Source organism: Rhinolophus sinicus, linkage group LG01, assembly GCF_036562045.2.
Source record: "Rhinolophus sinicus isolate RSC01 linkage group LG01, ASM3656204v1, whole genome shotgun sequence".
Classification (NCBI taxonomy): Eukaryota; Metazoa; Chordata; class Mammalia; order Chiroptera; family Rhinolophidae; genus Rhinolophus; species Rhinolophus sinicus.
Window position 1 is genome coordinate 150,933,844 of NC_133751.1, and position 17,416 is coordinate 150,951,259.

Consider the following 17,416-nt stretch of genomic DNA (forward strand, 5'->3'; position numbering starts at 1 on the left):
AGAGGAAAATGAGATGCAGACAGGTTAAATCAATATGCCCACAGCTATTAAGTGATAGAGCTGGGATTTAAACCCAGATAATCAGGAGCGAGAGGCCAGTCACTTAACCTCCATGCTATGCTAGTATTTGACATGTGTGACTTGTTTAAAACAGGTTTGAATGCCTCCATTTTACAGATGAAAGAACCAAGTATCAGAGTTTTTGTATATCGTCAAAACACCTGCAGCATAATGGAGCCAAGCTATAAACATTCATTTTTCTGATTTAAAAGTCCTTGTTCTTCTAATGTGTTCAGTATATATTCTTCCTTGTTTATCATATGCTTTTTAGTTCATGTGTTTTGGTCAGGTAACCTACTTGGCAACTGTCCATAGGATTCTCTTCCTGGGGAATGCTCATGTTTTTGACAGAGATTTTCTAGAGTTTCAATGAACTGTCTGTCTCGGGAGCTACCAGCCTCACGTCATAGTGCTATGACTATGACCTCTTGAATTCATTCATTTACTCTCCAATAAAATTAACAGTGTACCCGGTGTGCTTTACTCTGTGGAAATGCTCAAGATCTTACCAGGTTTCTGGCACAATGCTTATGTTCCTAAGATAACTAAGATTAAGTTCAGGTTTGAAGAAGTTCATAGTAGAGTACAGGGCCATCCTAATTCAAAGAAACCTCTTGCTTGGCTTCTGTTTGGGTATAACAGCTGGAGAAGACTCTGCTATACCTCTCTGTTCCTTCTCCTCAACTAACCCCAGAACATGGTCTATGAACAGCATTTTGTTATTCTCACAGCTACAAGAGAACCACAGCGGTGGGTGCTGCTAGTGCCCCAAAGTGGTCTTTTGGTCACTCACCAGTTATTATACCATACCCTCAGGAAGGCAAGAGAATAAATAATGCTAACAGTAATAATACCAAAAACAATTAATACTTATTGTCATGCGTGGTGCCAGGCAGGGTCTCAGCTCCTGCTCCCCACATAATAATGCAGGACATGGTGAGACCAAAAAGGAACACCCACAGAGCCATAAATAAGGGAGTCACACCACGACAGTCTTGCTGGCGGCTGGGTTGGAGACACAGGAAGCAGAAGCCACACTAACCACAACCTGCTGTCCTCTTCTCTCTGCCAACCAACCTCATTTGCTAGCTGCAACCCTCCGTGCTAACTGCAATCTGCTCTTGCTAGCTCAGCCACCATCTTCTTGCTAGCCCCCATTTTCTGCTAGTGTAGCCACAGCAGTTATATTAGTGCCCAATGGCTCACTGGTTACAGCTGACGGCCAACTAGCCACAGCTGATGGCCATCCAATCACAGTTGATGGCCATTTACTACCTGAGCCAGCACCTTTCCACGTGAGGCCGAGAGCCTGGGAACTGCACTCCTGACTCTGTCCCCGCACTTATTTTACATTTATCTTTTAAGCCAGCCATGATCTTGTGAGGTAGCAAACATATTATTCTCGCTTGCTGAAAACAGAAAGAAAGGCACAAAGAGGTTCAACAAGTTGCCCAAGGTCAAATGGCCAGTGGGTTGCACAGATGGGATTTTTAACTAGGAAGTCTGAGGCCAGAGCTTAACTTCTTTGCCACTAAGGTAACAGATTTAATAACAAACATGAAACCTGAGGTCTCATATCACCAGGATCTAAAAATAAAGGCCATAAAAATATTAAAAATCCATTTGTGAAACATCATAAAAGGAAGTAAAAACACAATGCTAACTAATTAAGAGTATCCTCTGGACCAGGAAAAAATCCTTTATTGATTACCTGTTAGGGTCCTGATACTTTACGTCTCTCCCCTAATCCTACCTATACACCTGCTCGCCAATGAGAATCAGGTACTGGAGCCTCACAGCGCTCAGATCCCCCTCCTAGCTCCTTTCACACTTTCTTACCATGCATCTAGTAGGTCAGATTCACAGTGTGCATCCAGTGGGTTAAAACGCTTTGAGGGTAGGCACCATTCATGTTTGTAGCTCTAGTGCATCGTAGAGTGAGACTAATTTGTTGAATGAATACATGAAAATTTATTACATACTACTTGTTTTTTTGTTTGTTTGTTTGTTTTTTACAATTGAGGAAATAGTAACAGAAAGTCTATGTGTCTTGTTCATGTTACATGGCAAGTACCTGAGAGAATGAACAACAATCTCAGGTCTGTGTATATCTGCACCTTGTGATCATTAAGTGACTAAGTAAGATGCAAACATTGTAAATGAGGTGGAATGGCAGGGCAGAAAGGAGTGGGAGATTTAAAGTCATAAAAGTTCTTTTTCTAACTGAAAAGAAGTGTTTGTTTGTTTTTTTCACCTCAAAGACATGAAAAATAAGAAATGGAAATGAGCAAGTTTCATGAGAATAGAGAGCAGAGTTTGGGATTAACATGCCATTAGATAAGAGAGTCACCACTGCTTGTGTCATTGTCATGCAGGGAAGCCTGCTGGGGTCTCTGCTCCCGCTCCCCATACAAGAACGCAGGATATGGTGAGGCCAAAAAGGAACACCCACGGAGCCATAGGCAGGGGAGTCATACCACTACGGTCTCACTGGAGGCTGGGTTCACTGGACGTGCGACCTGCTGTCCCTTTTGTCTGCAACCCACCGGCGACTCTCTTTCACTCTCCCCCACTCTCCTCTTCCTCTCTTGCTGGCGTAGCCACAGCAGTTATATTAGTGGCCAATGGCTCACTGGTTACAGCTGACGGCCAACTAGCCACAGCTGATGGCCATCCAATCACAGTTGATGGCCATTTACTACCTGAGCCAGGCACCTGTCTATGTGAGGCCGAGAGCCTGGAAACTGCTTTCTGGGGCTCTGCCCCCACAGTCATCACACTTTACATTTAGGACTCTGCTGACTTTTCCTGTCATAGGCTTTGTTTCAAGGGAAGCAAATAGAAAAAACAAAACAAAATAACAACAAAAAATCTGCCTCCCCCAAACCCCAACAAGGTTAAGTGAAATTTGTGCCCAAGCCAGGGTTACAAATACAAAAGGAAATGTGGTTAGTTTAATATTTTAATTTATTGTTGGCGATTGGTTTGGAGTCTACTTTTCCATGTCAGATTAACTGGAGGCCGGGCAGGTCCCTCTGGGTCTGTACACCTCTCCACAGGGCTTCCACAGAGCCTCAGGAACAGCAGGAACCTTTCCCACCCAATCCAGCATTTCATCTTGGGGCACAATATCTTGTTCAGCCGACTCGATCTCACGTTCTTCTGAGTAGCTCAGTGGCGATTCAGAGGTGAAGAGGCAGATAATTGGACAGTGGAATTGGATCGTGGGTGATACAAAGTTAAAAAATAAATCCCGTCAGTATGAACTTGGAAGTGAAAATAAAACCCAACAAACAAAACCCTATATGTACAGCAAATGAAGGCAAAGGAAGGTTTGTGAGCAGCCTGGGTCTGCATGGATGTGACAAGGTCACTGGCCAGAAAGCTCAGAGGCCGTACATATGAGTATGAAATGGTTAAATTTTAAAAATGCAACCTGCTTATCAAGTATAGTACTTATACTATAAATCTGCATATTAAAAGTGAGTTGCACACAAAATTCTGTATTAGTTTTTGTCAATGTAAATTTTTACTTTTTTTTTTTCATTTAGGTGACATACAATATTATGTTAGTTTCAGGTGTATGACATAATGATTAGACATTTATATAACTTACTAAGTGATCACCCTCATAAATCTAGTACCCATCTGTCACCATACATAGTTATTACAATATTATTGACTATACTCCTTAGGCTATCGTTTATATCCCCATGACTATTTTGTAACTACCAATTTGTACTTCTGAATTCCCTCTCCTTTTACACCCAAGCTCCCAACCACACTTACATCTAGCAACCCTCAAAATGTTCTCTGTATCTATGAATTTGTTTCTGTTTAATTTGTTCATTTATCTTGTTCTTTAGATTCCACATATAACTGAAATCATATGGCAATCATCTTTCCCCGTCTGACTTACTCCACTCAGCAAAATACCCTCTAGGTCCATTGATGTTGTTGTAGATGCCAAAATTTAATTCTTTTTTTATGGCTTAGTAATATTTCTCTATATAGGGACCAACTCTTATTTATCCATTCATCCATTGATAAACACCCATGTTTCCTTATGAATGATGTGTCTCTTCAAAGCAGCGTTTTGGGTTTCTTTGGATATATAAACAAAAGTGAGATTACTTGGTCCTTCTTTGTCTCTTGTTATCCTGTATTTTAAAGTCTACTTTGTCTGGGTATAAGTATTACTATCCAGCTTATTTTTTCGTTTCCATTTTCATGAAATATCTTTTTCCATGTCTTTACTTTTAGTCTGTGTGTGATCTGAAGTGAGTCCCTTTTAGGCAGTATATGTAAGGGTCTTGTTTTTGTATCCATTCTGTCACCCTTTCTTTTGATTGGAGCACTTAATTCATTTATATTGAAAGTAATTGTTGATAGATATGTAGTTATTGTCATTTTATTCATATTTTCTTCTTCTTTTTCATAAAAAAGTCCCTTTAACATTTCTTATAATACTGGTTTGGTAGTAGTGATAAACTCCTTAAGCTTTTTCTTGTCTGGGAAGATCTTTACCTGTTCTTTGATTCTAAATGATAGCTTTGCTGGGTAGAGTAATCGTGGTTGTAGGTCCTTGCTTTTCATCACTTTGAATATTTTCTGCCAGTTCCTTCTTGCTTCCTAAATTTCTCTTGCGAAATCAGCTGACAATCTTACGGAAGTTCCCTTCTAGGTAAATAACTGCTTTTCTCTTGATGCTTTTAAGAGTCTCTCTTTTTCTGATTCTCTCTTCAGCTTTAAGCTTTGGCATTTTAATTATGATCTGTCTTGGTGTGGACCTCTTTGGGTTCGTCTTGTTTGGGATTCTCTGCACTTCCTGGGCTTGTATGTCTATTTCCTTTACCAGTTTAGGAAGGTTTTCTGTCATTATTTCTTCAAATATGTTTTCAATTCCTTGCTCCATCACTTCTTCTGATACCCCATGATGTGAAAGTTGCAAAAACCACAATTACTTTTGCACCAACCTAATATTTGATGTTGTCGATTTTCCTGGATTATTTTTCTTTTTGCTGTTCTGTTTGGGTGTTTACTGCATTGTGCTTGTTACTGTGGAATGTACAAGACAGGATAGACACAATTACATAATATCTAATTCACTAATTCTACTGTTTTACTTACCAAAATTTTTGGTTGCTTAAGAAATCTAGTTAATTAAAAACAAAATACGTCACAAAATTACAAAAGAATAATCAAACTGTATCCTGACCAAAGATAAGAACTACCAATACTTCAGCATTCATTTCATTATTGAGAGGTAAACACACAGTCATTTTAGTGTGTTACTTAATTTAATCATAAATATGTTATATACATTTTAATAATGAATTCTTTTCTTTTCCCTAAAAATTATTACCAAATTTTAGATATACATTTTCAACATTGACATCCTGGGTGACAACACAATGCTTGAAAATACCCTGATGGACCCATAAACTGCAGTATGCCCAAACAACACAAATTAGATGTATCTTTCTTAACACATTATCACAAACTTAGTGGCTTAAAACAACACACATTTATTACCTATAGGTCAGAAATCTGACATGGGTCACATTGGGCTAAAGTGAAAGTGTTGGCAGGGCTGCATTCCTTTCTGGAGTTTCCAAGGGGAATCCACGTTTTTCTTGCTTTTTTCTACTGCTAGAGGGCTTGCATTCTTGACTTGTGGTGCACTTTCTCCATCTTCACAGCTAGCAATGCCATCTCTCTAAAATGCTTCCTCTAGTCACATCTCTCTCTGATTACAGTATGGAAATGTTCTCTCTTTTAAGAACTTATGGGATTAGGTTGGGCCTACCTGGATAATTCAAAATAATCTCCCCTACCTTTGATCACATCTGCAAAGTCTCTTTCACCATGTACATACTCATAAATTGCAAGGATTAGGATTTAAGTGTCAGACATTTTTTAAAGGAATAGCATTCTACCTAATACAATAGAGATTTTGGGTTATTTTTAAGTAATGGAATTATAAATTCTAATTCATACAAAAGACCCTCAACAATTTCAACTCATTTTTACTCATTTATTTATTAACTCATTCATTTAGGAAACACTAACAAAGCACCTCTTATAAGTAATATACAACTGCGGATAACGACCAATAAGTCTACTCTTGCTTCTTCTGATCTTTGAGTTTCTACCTTCAGGCCTGTGTTGGAAAACTGTTTCCTCTGCCTGGGATACCACCTTTTGTCTAACACAAGTTAAGTTCCTAAATAAATTTGTCAAGACTCATTTCAAGCACTACCTCCTCCATAAAACATTTTTGACAATTTCAGCTGGAAGCAATCTCATCTCAAATTTTATAATACCTTGTTTTTTGTTTTTTTTTTACAATTTAATGGCATTTTAGCTTGTTTGCAGTTATTTGTATATGTTCCTTTCTCCTCTTAGGGATCTGAGTTCCTTTAGATCATGGCCCATTCCTGAGTGCAGGAGAAACCAACCATGGCAATCAGTACATATTGACTTGCTATAAATATTTGAGGAAATTTCCTTTGTAAAAATATACTTGTTTATGACTTAAAATAGTAGAAGACATCAACAAAATTAGTTTTGTTTCAAAGTTTTAACATATTTATACAGGAAGAAAAATTGTAAGAAAACAACAAAATTAATTAATTGAAGGTTAAGGCCCTGATAGCAAGAAAAACCAGGTAATTTGCCAATTTATGAAGCCAAAATGGAGAATTATGGAGAAATTTCCCTGCAGATCTTTTGCTGCTGCCAAAGCCGACAGCCAAAATGAGGTTTATAGTTACTCGTATTTTTCAACAATGTGTCTCACATTGCCAATATAGAAATGCCTCCTCTGTGACCTTGAAAATAGCCTCCATCTCTTTATCAGTTTTCCATCTAGTAAAATTAGATTATTTTCTTTTATAATAAGTTTTCACCCAAATCTGTAAAATACAATTTCCATTGATAAAAAAAAAAAAACGCATTTTTTTTTTCCATTTTCTAAATCAGGAAACTGAAGCAATAAAGAGCTGGTGGCCATATTTGAAACATGTACTTATACATAAATAGTTTTTTAAGAATCTCTACAAATGCATTTGTTCACATTCATATTCATTTTAAAAGTTGCTTCTGCTTTAATTACCCATTAAAGACTGGTAATGCCACATACTTTATTTTCTCAAACATTATTTTGAGTAGATTATACACTTATATCCACTTAAGAACGTTTGTGTGGGTGCTGATCACAACATTTTTTGAAATGTGTCTCTATAGACCAAATAGGTTTTTAAATTTAAATTCTACCTTTAGTTTAAAAAAGAAACCAGCTAATTGCCTGATTTTGACTTATGTTCTCATTCTTGCTTAATTTAAAATCTCTCTTGTTAAATTTCTGCAAAGGCAAAATATTTCCAATTTTAGAACAAGTGTAAGAATTTAGAAAAAGTATCAGGATACTGGGCAGTCATGACTGTTTAGATCCACATTTGAAGATCATTTTTTTAGAAGCCCAATCAAAAGGAAATTAACTTGTAGGCTTTGATGTCAGACCTACTTTGGGCCCAAATCCTAGCTTTCCCACTATCAGTACATGTGCATCTTTCAACTCTTTATTTTTCAGTTTTCTGATCTGGAAAATGGGAATAGTGTAAGAGTTCTACCTCATGGGGATGTGAAGAGCAAATGAAGTAAAATAGGGAAATTACTCAGACCCTTCCTGACATACAAGGGCAAATTAAATTCTAGGTACCACTTCACCCTGATGATAAAACAATTTCTTTCTTTGTAAAAACTTTTCAAATAGCTACACATTAAAATGAAAATACAATATTTACCAAACTTGGAGTCTCTTGCTATTGATTAGATTTATGAGTGACTTTATTGCAAAACTTTCTTTGGATTACTTTTTATCTCAGACAGGGAGATAATATCATTTAGCAGAAGAAATAAAATAAACAACACATTAACCTGGATTCAGAAAAAACAATATTCAAACATCTTGATTTTTCATTATAGAAACATATATTGATAATACAACTCTCCAGATCTTCACTAACACTATGTTTATTTTATTTTTTCTTAACAAACATTTTAATATTATAATCTCAAATGGATCATAGTTTATCAAAACATCATCAACAATAACAAATTTAAGAAGGAAAACCAACTTGCTTTATCCATATGAAGTTGACAAAGTGTCTTTACTTTTTTTGGATATCTATTACTTCTTTAAAAATTAGTTAATGTAATGTATTCCCTTAAAGAGGAAAAAAAAATCCTGTTTCTTGATTAAAAAAAAAAAGAAAGGAAAAAACCACAACAACACCAGTTTTTATGTTGTGCCCTATCCAGCTGACACTGTCCTTTTGGAAAGCCAATGACTTGTTAGTACCCCTAGCAGCAGTGTGAACAGATGCGTCCCTGACAGGCGATGGATGGTCAGGGTCCATCTGGCCAGTGCAGCTCGGACAGAAATGATGTATACAGCTTCATCAGCGAATGACTGTCATCAATCGTGGGCCATGGGTAGCGTAAATGACAGCTACACTGCAGCTGAGACCCCAGGTGTGAGACTGAAGAGGACTGATTTAAGAACGCTGGGTAATCAGGAATGTATAGGCTCCTGGACTTTAATTTGTATCTTTAACCTCCTATAAATATCCTGCTATACTGTAGCAGGTATGTGTTTTTTAGTGTCTCATCATGAAATTAGCTTCACAATGACGGCTGTTCTTTGCTCCTTTTTAACTACTGATGACTTCAGTTCCCTGCCTCCATTACTAAATGCATGAAGAGTTCTGGCTGCTGTATGGTGTGCCCGACAATTTAATTATTACCTCATTGATTTTTCATGTATTTCAATTTTCTCTTCTTTAAGTCACAGTGTCTGTCCTGTTGGGGTGATGCTTGTTTTTCTTTCTAAGATTTCCTTATGGGATCATTTGGAGTCAAAGATGTTTTTGTTTGCCTGTCCTCCCCCATCCTGCTGCTATCCCTCCACTGGAATGTCTAACCGCAGCAGTCTGGAGGTGGGCCTGTGCATGCAGACAATCCAGAAAGAAACCTTCCAGTTTGTACAAGATCTTAAAAAGGAAACAATATTCCACCGCTTACTCACCAACAAAAGGTACCTGATTTTTAAATGGTCTCTCTTTAGTATGCATTAAAGATCATGCATAATTTGCATCTATTAGCATTTTATTATACTACTGGCACTGGGGAAAGGAAAATAAAAACAATTATTGTACTCTCAGAGGACATTTCTTTACTTATAACTATTTTACAATAAATCATTTTTGTTTATCAGTTTACTGGGTATGGCAAATGCAGAAACACTGGAGACTGCAAGGATTCTAAAAGCCTAGGAATTTACAGAGCAGCTCCACATGTTTTCACTGAAAGCTTTTCAAATACTTCCAACTCATTAAAATGAATTATGTCAATTACCACCAGTAGATCTGGAAAACATTTGAATCTGATGGAAGATAAGTTTTTTTTGTTTTTTTCCCCCTCCAATATCACAGAGATTCAGCTCTCTCTAATACACGCAAGTTAATGCTGCTTATACAAACTCTGGATAAAAAGGACGCCAACCTGAAAGAATCCCCTCCTCCAAATGGGAACAAAGTTGGCTTTCACATATTCTGACCATGAAATAGGGAGTCACAAGTTTGGAGAACTCAAGAGACCATCTGGTCCATTCCACTGCCTTTAGGAAGTATTCCCAAAGCATCCCTGACCCGAGAGGTGATTTTGCATTTAATGTACTCTGAAGGAGAACAGCACAAGAAATAATGATGCAAACTCTTCAGGCATCCACCACCCAAAACCCCACAGATTTTTGAAAAGCATGACATTTCTAACATTCACTACTGGTCTTAACGATGTCCAAGGTCAGCACATCAGTCCAGAAAAAGAGGAATCCATCCATGTTTTTAATTTTATTTTTTATAAAGATGACTTCAGTATTATTTTTGTGGTCGGTGCAAAACTCACTACACCCTACGATAAGAATTGTAAACAAAAATATATAGTTATGTAAAGGCAGAAACAGAAAAAAAGGTCAGAATAAGGCTACAATATTTTGGAGACAAATTTTAAGAAAGTGAAGTGCCAAACTATGAATTATAGAAGAGCATTAGAATAATAGAATCATCACATAAATTAACACTAATAATTGTGTTGAGAGAGAGAGACAGAGAGAGAGAGAGAGAGAGAGAGAGAATGCTGAGCTAAAAACAAAATGTTGCTACAGACATTTTGTTTTCAGGTCTGAAAAACATCTTCAACATTGCTTCAAGGATAGACTAGTATATCTATCAATACTAAAGTTAATATACTTACTAATCCCTGCAGTTTGGAAACAAAACTGAACAAATTAGTAGAAGTCTGCTTACTGCTACTGTACAGAAACCTAAAAATTGTATTTAGGATGGTAATGATAAACCCAAATGATTGAGGTCTTTTAAACATAATTAATGTTGTAGTTCTCTGCAGTGAGCTGTGGTTCACAAATGTTTTTATGAACTTAGATATCTTGTGAAAGTGAATTTCTTACAATAAAAAATGGTGATCTTGATAAGAAAAGGTCCTGATTCATGAATTTGCTATTTGATTTGGCTTCAGCTATTACTTGTTATTTAACACAGTCTATGTAATTTCAGAATAATAAATGTAGATTTTAGAGAACATAGTTTAATAGACATTTATGGAAAATGAAACGCTTGTACAACTATTTGCAACCTAATACGTCCACAATTCCTATATTAAAGATTCTCTGTACATCTATCAATAAGAAGTAATGTTTTCACCTAAGACCCTAAAAGCCTTTCACTAGCTGTGGACCAGTTTTCTCTTTCTGTCCCATCACTAAATTGGAGAATGACTTTTCATATGTTGGTGATTCTCACACCTACAGGGGCAAAAGTAGCATACTTAAAGATATATTTCTGCTAAGAGGATTTGCTGCCCTTCCCATGCCCTGTTCTCACCTCTATTCTCTAAAAAAAACAAGTTCTGATAAGGGTCAAGAACAATAGAAACTTCTAGAAATGCAATTGAAACATTTTGCTTCTTTAGTAAGTATTCTATTCTGAGATCTTTTCCTCTTTGAAAATTTTTTTTCCTCCTGGAATTTCATGAAACTGTTCCTGTATCTCAGGTATGATTTTTTTCTGTTTTGAAATGTCTTTCCCAATAGCTATACATAGACCTAGTAGGACTTAGTAGGGTCAGCAAAGCTTTAGGGAAAAAGTGCCATTCAGGTCATGTAAGTGTTTCCAGTTCAGGCATATGGAGTCTTGGTAACACCCTGGTCCATTGTAGGTAAAAAGATAGGGACAATAGAAAGATTTGTGGCAAAAGTGTCTGCTAGTAATAATGTTTCTATTTGACTAGTGCCTCATTTGCAAACACAAGGTAGCTGATGAGAATTCTGGGATTCCTGTCAGTAGCAATGGTTTGTTCCTCTATTTGAAAATGAAGGAAAAACTTCCATTTTTAGAGGGCCTGACATATTTCAGGATCAAGGAAGAGACCCAGACCCTCTAATGCAACACTATGAGGTATGTTCTTGGTTTGAGGTAGTGTAAGAACCACTGAGGACTTCTCTATCTATGCTTAGGTTTATATCTTTGGTTAATCAGCTGAAATAACTTATGGAAGCATATTTTTGCTCTTTCCTTAGGAAGGAGTTGGAAAAAGCTTGTAGTTCCATTTTAATCAGCATAGACTTGTATGTCGAATACTTAAAAGAAATTAGTGGAAGTTTAAAGGAAATACAAAAATATTGTGTGTTTGATCATTTCCTTTAAGGGAAAATTATGGATATATTGTGAGGACAGACATGTTTTCATTTAGGCAGACACATCGGAACCAGCAGAAGTCACACCTGAATTGATTATTGGGAATGCAATTTGAATCAATTTCCAACAGAGAGAGCCACAAAAATTTGAAATCCCTTTAATTCAGTTTTAATTTAAAAAAACATCATAGAGTAAAGCAGACATATGTAGATTCCATGTAGATCACAGAGAGATGGTTTTTCTTTTCCTTTACCCTCAAATTCAGGGTGCTTATCACAGAGTCAGGAATAACGTAGGAGCCTAATCAATATTCATTAACTGCATGGTCAGGTTTTAAAAAATCCAAGTCACTTAATTTGTTGCATTAAAAGCTATGCAAATTTTGTATCATTACTAAGAGATTTACATTATGTAATTTTGTTTCACTCTGTAAATAAAAACATAGAAAAACTAAGGCTGATACTGAAGGCTGAGAGCAGAGTGAGCTGTCTTACTAGTTCAGAATGATTAGCTTGAGTCCTATTGTAAATAGCGGCCAACCTTAGGAAATGAGCAGAGTTGGCAATTAGGGGGTACTGAGCACGTTTTCCCAGAAGATGGCAGCTACAATGCAAGAAAAATGAGGAATGAGATCTTTACATTGTTTGGGACTTAATGATGTTAAAATAACTAGAGAAAAAGTCTTAATATTATCCAATATCAGAAGAGATTCCTTTTAAATGTTGGACTTGGTTTCTACCTATTGAACTATTGACTACATGTCATCTCCAGTTTCGGAAACTTAAGCAAATGGACCAAGAAAAATGGACACATTTAGCAGTTCTTTTTTATCAGCCCGACACCCTTTTGCCAAGCACCAGTGGAGCCCAACATCATGGCACATTTCCTCACAATATACTCACACTAAGCCAACATCTAGAAGGGAAAAGAGTGCGAGGGCTATTGAGCACTGAGAATTTTTCCAATGAATCACAATTATGTGAACACCTGTGCTAACTAAGTTTGTGCTGATCCATTGTGAAAATTTGCAAAGTGCTCAACAGCCCTAAGAATTTCTCATTTATTATCTCAGGTGGGGTGGTCTGCAACTGCACATTAGGTTGCAGTATGAAGCATGTAAGGACACGCATTCAAGACCTCATCTAGGACCTTTTCATTCTACCTGCAGGGTACAGCTGTGCCTCTTAACCGGCCAGAGTTCTGCTTCTGAATTTCTGCCCAGAAAAGTTAAGGGCAAGTACAGGAACCCTTCATCTGTAAGTGAAATGATTGTAGAACATGCAACACACTTACTTACATTTCAAGATGAACTTACCATAGGATTGATCTTTAGAAGAACCTGATGATCAATGATATTTTTATGAATCTAGAGGCTCATCATATAATATCAAACTGAAAAAGAGTCAAAACTCTAAAAATAAGATAGGACTTTAGACATAAATATAAATGTTGAACTACCATTAATTTCCCTTCTTATGAGAAAAAGATATTGTGAAATTGGTCCAGATATTGGTTCTAAAGAATCTATAGTCTACTTTATTTTTAGAGTCAATGATTGATGAGAACTGGAAAATAATTTGTGAATGAAGTCATCGAAATAGCTTGTTAAGGGCTGGATGTAAGCATTCAAACTGAGATTAGTGAATATGCTGGATACAAGGTCAATTGTAGATTTCACAATAAAGGTTCTGCATATGCCTGGGACAGTGCCTTCCTTTGAAAGTAGTCTCTGTCTCAAGAACTATAAACTACTGTGTGGTCTCTGAATATTAATACAATATCAAGAATAGAATTTTCTGTGTAGCTCTGTAGACATAATTGATATATTTACTAAAGATTCATTTGTGATATATACATATATATATATATACATATACATATATAGAGGGCGCCAAAAAGGTATACATATTTTAAGAAAATAAAACTATTAAAATTATGATATTCAATATATACCAATAACAAAAGATAAATACAAGTCACATTTGACTTCTGCAATTACAAGAGGTGCTCAAAGTGGTTACCATCAGCGTCCAGACACTTCTGATTACAGCAAACTACTGCTTGAGCAACGTTGACCAGTGTCCAGTTGTATACATTTTTTGGCACCCCTGGTACACACACACACACACACACACACACACACACACACACACGAAGTAAGACAATTATGTTTGTGAACTTGTTGCAACGATGTTGCTAACCTTTTGACATCAGAGGTATTATTCATTATGAATTTGTACCAACTGGATAAACAGCTAGCCAAGTTTACTATTTGGAAATGCTGAAAAGCCTGCATGAAAAAGTTAGACGACCTGAACTTTTCACAAACAATTCATGGTTCTTGCATCACGACAATGCACCAGCTCACACAACACTGTCTGTGAGGGAGATTTTAGCCAGTAAACAAATAACTGTATTGGAACACTCTCCCTACTCACCTGATCAGGCCCCAATGACTTCTTTCTTTGCCCAAAGACAAAGGAAATATTGAAAGGAAGACATTTTGATGACATTCAGGACATCAAAGGTAATATGACAGCTCTGATGGCCATTCCAGAAATAAAGTTCCAAAATTGCTTTGAAGGGTGGACTAGGCACTGGCATTGGTGCCTAGCTCCTCAAGGGGAGTACTTCGAAGGTGACTGTAGTCATATTCAGCAATGAGGTATGTAGCACTCTTTCTAGGAAGAGTTCGTAAACCTAATTGTCAGACCTTGTGTGTGTGTGTGTGTGTGTGTGTGTAACTTTGAATGATCAAGTTTAATAAGAGGAATAAATTTGAGGATGTGGATATAAAGACTGGGGACTACCCAGGCAGTATAAAGTTTTGTTTTTTAAGTGATAAAGTAGATTCTGGAACTCAATTATATCTAACAGCATCATGTTCTTACCAATAGGATAAAAGTCCATAATATTCAGCAGTTAGTGTAGTTGTCATGAAGACAACATTGTAGTATGGGATAATGAAGGGAATTATGAAATGGGAAATGCTAAAAGTATTGAACAATGCTAGGATAAGAATGTCAGTGGGTAATCTTGGGAGAAGCATTATTGCTGGGTACCTTTGTCAATGCCAAAGATTCTCCTCATAAAAATTCAACTTTTGTCCTGCATCTGTGTCCATGACACTGGTTTCTAAGAGAGGAATATGTGAGGTTAGGTGAATGTCTGAGGAGGGGAGAAAATCATCAGCAGGTTGGAATATATCCATATATCACGTGCTTTCCCATAGAGATTAGATTGATTGGGTTTTACGAGCACCGGGCATATGCTAAGCACTTGACACACATATCTCATTTAATGTTCACAACAGTGTAAAATAGAAATGAGTCTTATCCCATTTTTTCAAGAGTAAAAAAATGAAGCTTAGAGGTTAGCTTGAGTTAAGCTTCGAGTTAGACTTGAACCCTTCACTAGCTGATGCCAGAACTCAAGACTTTAACTACTACACAATACTGCCTCCCAGTGGCTGGAATTGCATAAGCATTCAGCCAAGATCTGTTCTTGAAGTGGTGTTTTTCTTAGGGGAAAATTGGCCTTCATCCCTCAGGTTTAGCTCAGTATCTCAAAGGCATACAGAAAGTGGCCACACTTATCAGAATTATTAAGATGTTGATTGTTACATAAAACTGGCTGGTTCGAGCTAAGCTTCCAGTGTGATCGTGACCAAACAAATAGATAACTGCATTGTTTATTGTTTATGAAGCAAACACTTTGAGTTAATGCCTACTAAAATATAAAAGTTCTTGGTGTTCACCTGAAGCATAATCTGTGTAAACAAAATTCCACCAAGCAAAGAGAGTTTGCAGTATCAGCATGTTAAACTTGTATGAATATTTCCTTCATTGCCCCAAAGTGTAAAACAAAATAAAATTTAAAAAAAAAGGAATAAAAAACTCAAAGAAGAGAAAAACAAAGTACATATTTGTACAAGGCTAAGAGAACTAGCTCATAGTGTAAGTCTTAAAATGTTAAGGGCTTTTTTTTTCTTTAGTTTTAAATTAAAGACCTAAAATAGTAGGCGTATAAGGAGGGACAAGATTTAGTTGTGCACAGAAAGGCTTAGCCATGAGCAAAATCCTGAAGTAGGTTTTTTTCCACATATATATCCCTTGTGTTCAACACACACACACACACACACACACACACACACACACACACAGACAGAGACTATTGTTCTTCAGTGCCTTTTTCTTAACTCTCATTATTTTCTTTCCTCAACCTCCAAACATTCACTATTTAGTGCTTCTTCTGGTCTCCTAGTCTCACTCTTTACTCCAAAATCCTACCAGACAGCATCTTACAATATAGGCTATTCTTCACCCATCATTACATGACAGTGAAATATTCCATTATTCTCAGAACACTGTTAGGTTACTGGTTAACATCTCATATGACCATATCCTTACTAAGCTCTAAATATGTTATTTTACTTGGTCATATTTATCTCATGAACACTCTAGATAAAATGCCTCAAGTCAGAGGAATTGATTCAAATGATGGGAATTTCAAACCCTGTGGCACGTTGGTGGGAAAGCGATTTCTGCAAGGCGCTGTTTGCTCCATGTTTCTTGAAAAATACTCCAAAGTTCCATGTTTATTTTACCTGTGTATAAATGGGCTGACCATAGTGAACAGGTGAATTGAAAGATTATAATCCCAGAGAAGAGAGGTCACTGATAATGGCATCAATGTTGCCCGTTCTTATTTCCTATTAAATGATGTCTCAATATGCAACATTTCACACTTAATGTCTGGTAAGTGGATATTAGTGACCTTGAGTCAACAATCTTTGCCTTCTTTAGACATCTGATAGCATCATAACATTTTAAATTTATAATTGTGTTTACTTTACAAATGGATTTTAAAAGTTTCTAAACTGGTAGAGAGATTGAAGTGAAGACCCAGAGACCCTGCAAATGCTTAGATTGACACCACATATCACAACAATTATAACTCAGCAGTTAACACACTATGTCAGAACCATTAGATTATATCACATTAGTACATAATCTGGGGTCCTTAAGTATCTGTGAACCATTGACACAATACATTGCCACGTCCTTTGCCATTGACCATGTCAATTAACTGTCTTTATAATATTAATTGAATGTGGGCTATAAGGTTTAAAATTTCTGGACCAGCTTTTTCACTCATTATGAAGATACAGTTGCTGGAAACTCGAGCCCCCACTTTGTGGGACACGGCAGAAGCACCCTACCCAACTGTGGCTGCGCCACCATGGTCTCTCCACATTTACACTTATCACAATTGTCAACGAGTGAATTCTTCCATAGAGCGGTGTGAATTACTAGAAAGGGCGGTAATTGTGCTGTTATTGCCATACCTTATGCATTTTAAAATGTGGTTTTAAAAACAACAAAAATTTTTAGTATTGAAATTCAAATATCTCAAACCAGAAAGAATTCTTTTCTTTCATCTGTTAGATTACACGACACAGGCGGCCTTGTTTTCCGTTGAACAATGCATCTGTGAATTGTGGTATGCTCACATTCACAACCAAAGCCAATATAACAATGAAAATAAATGAATCAATTCTACATGTATTAACATGGATC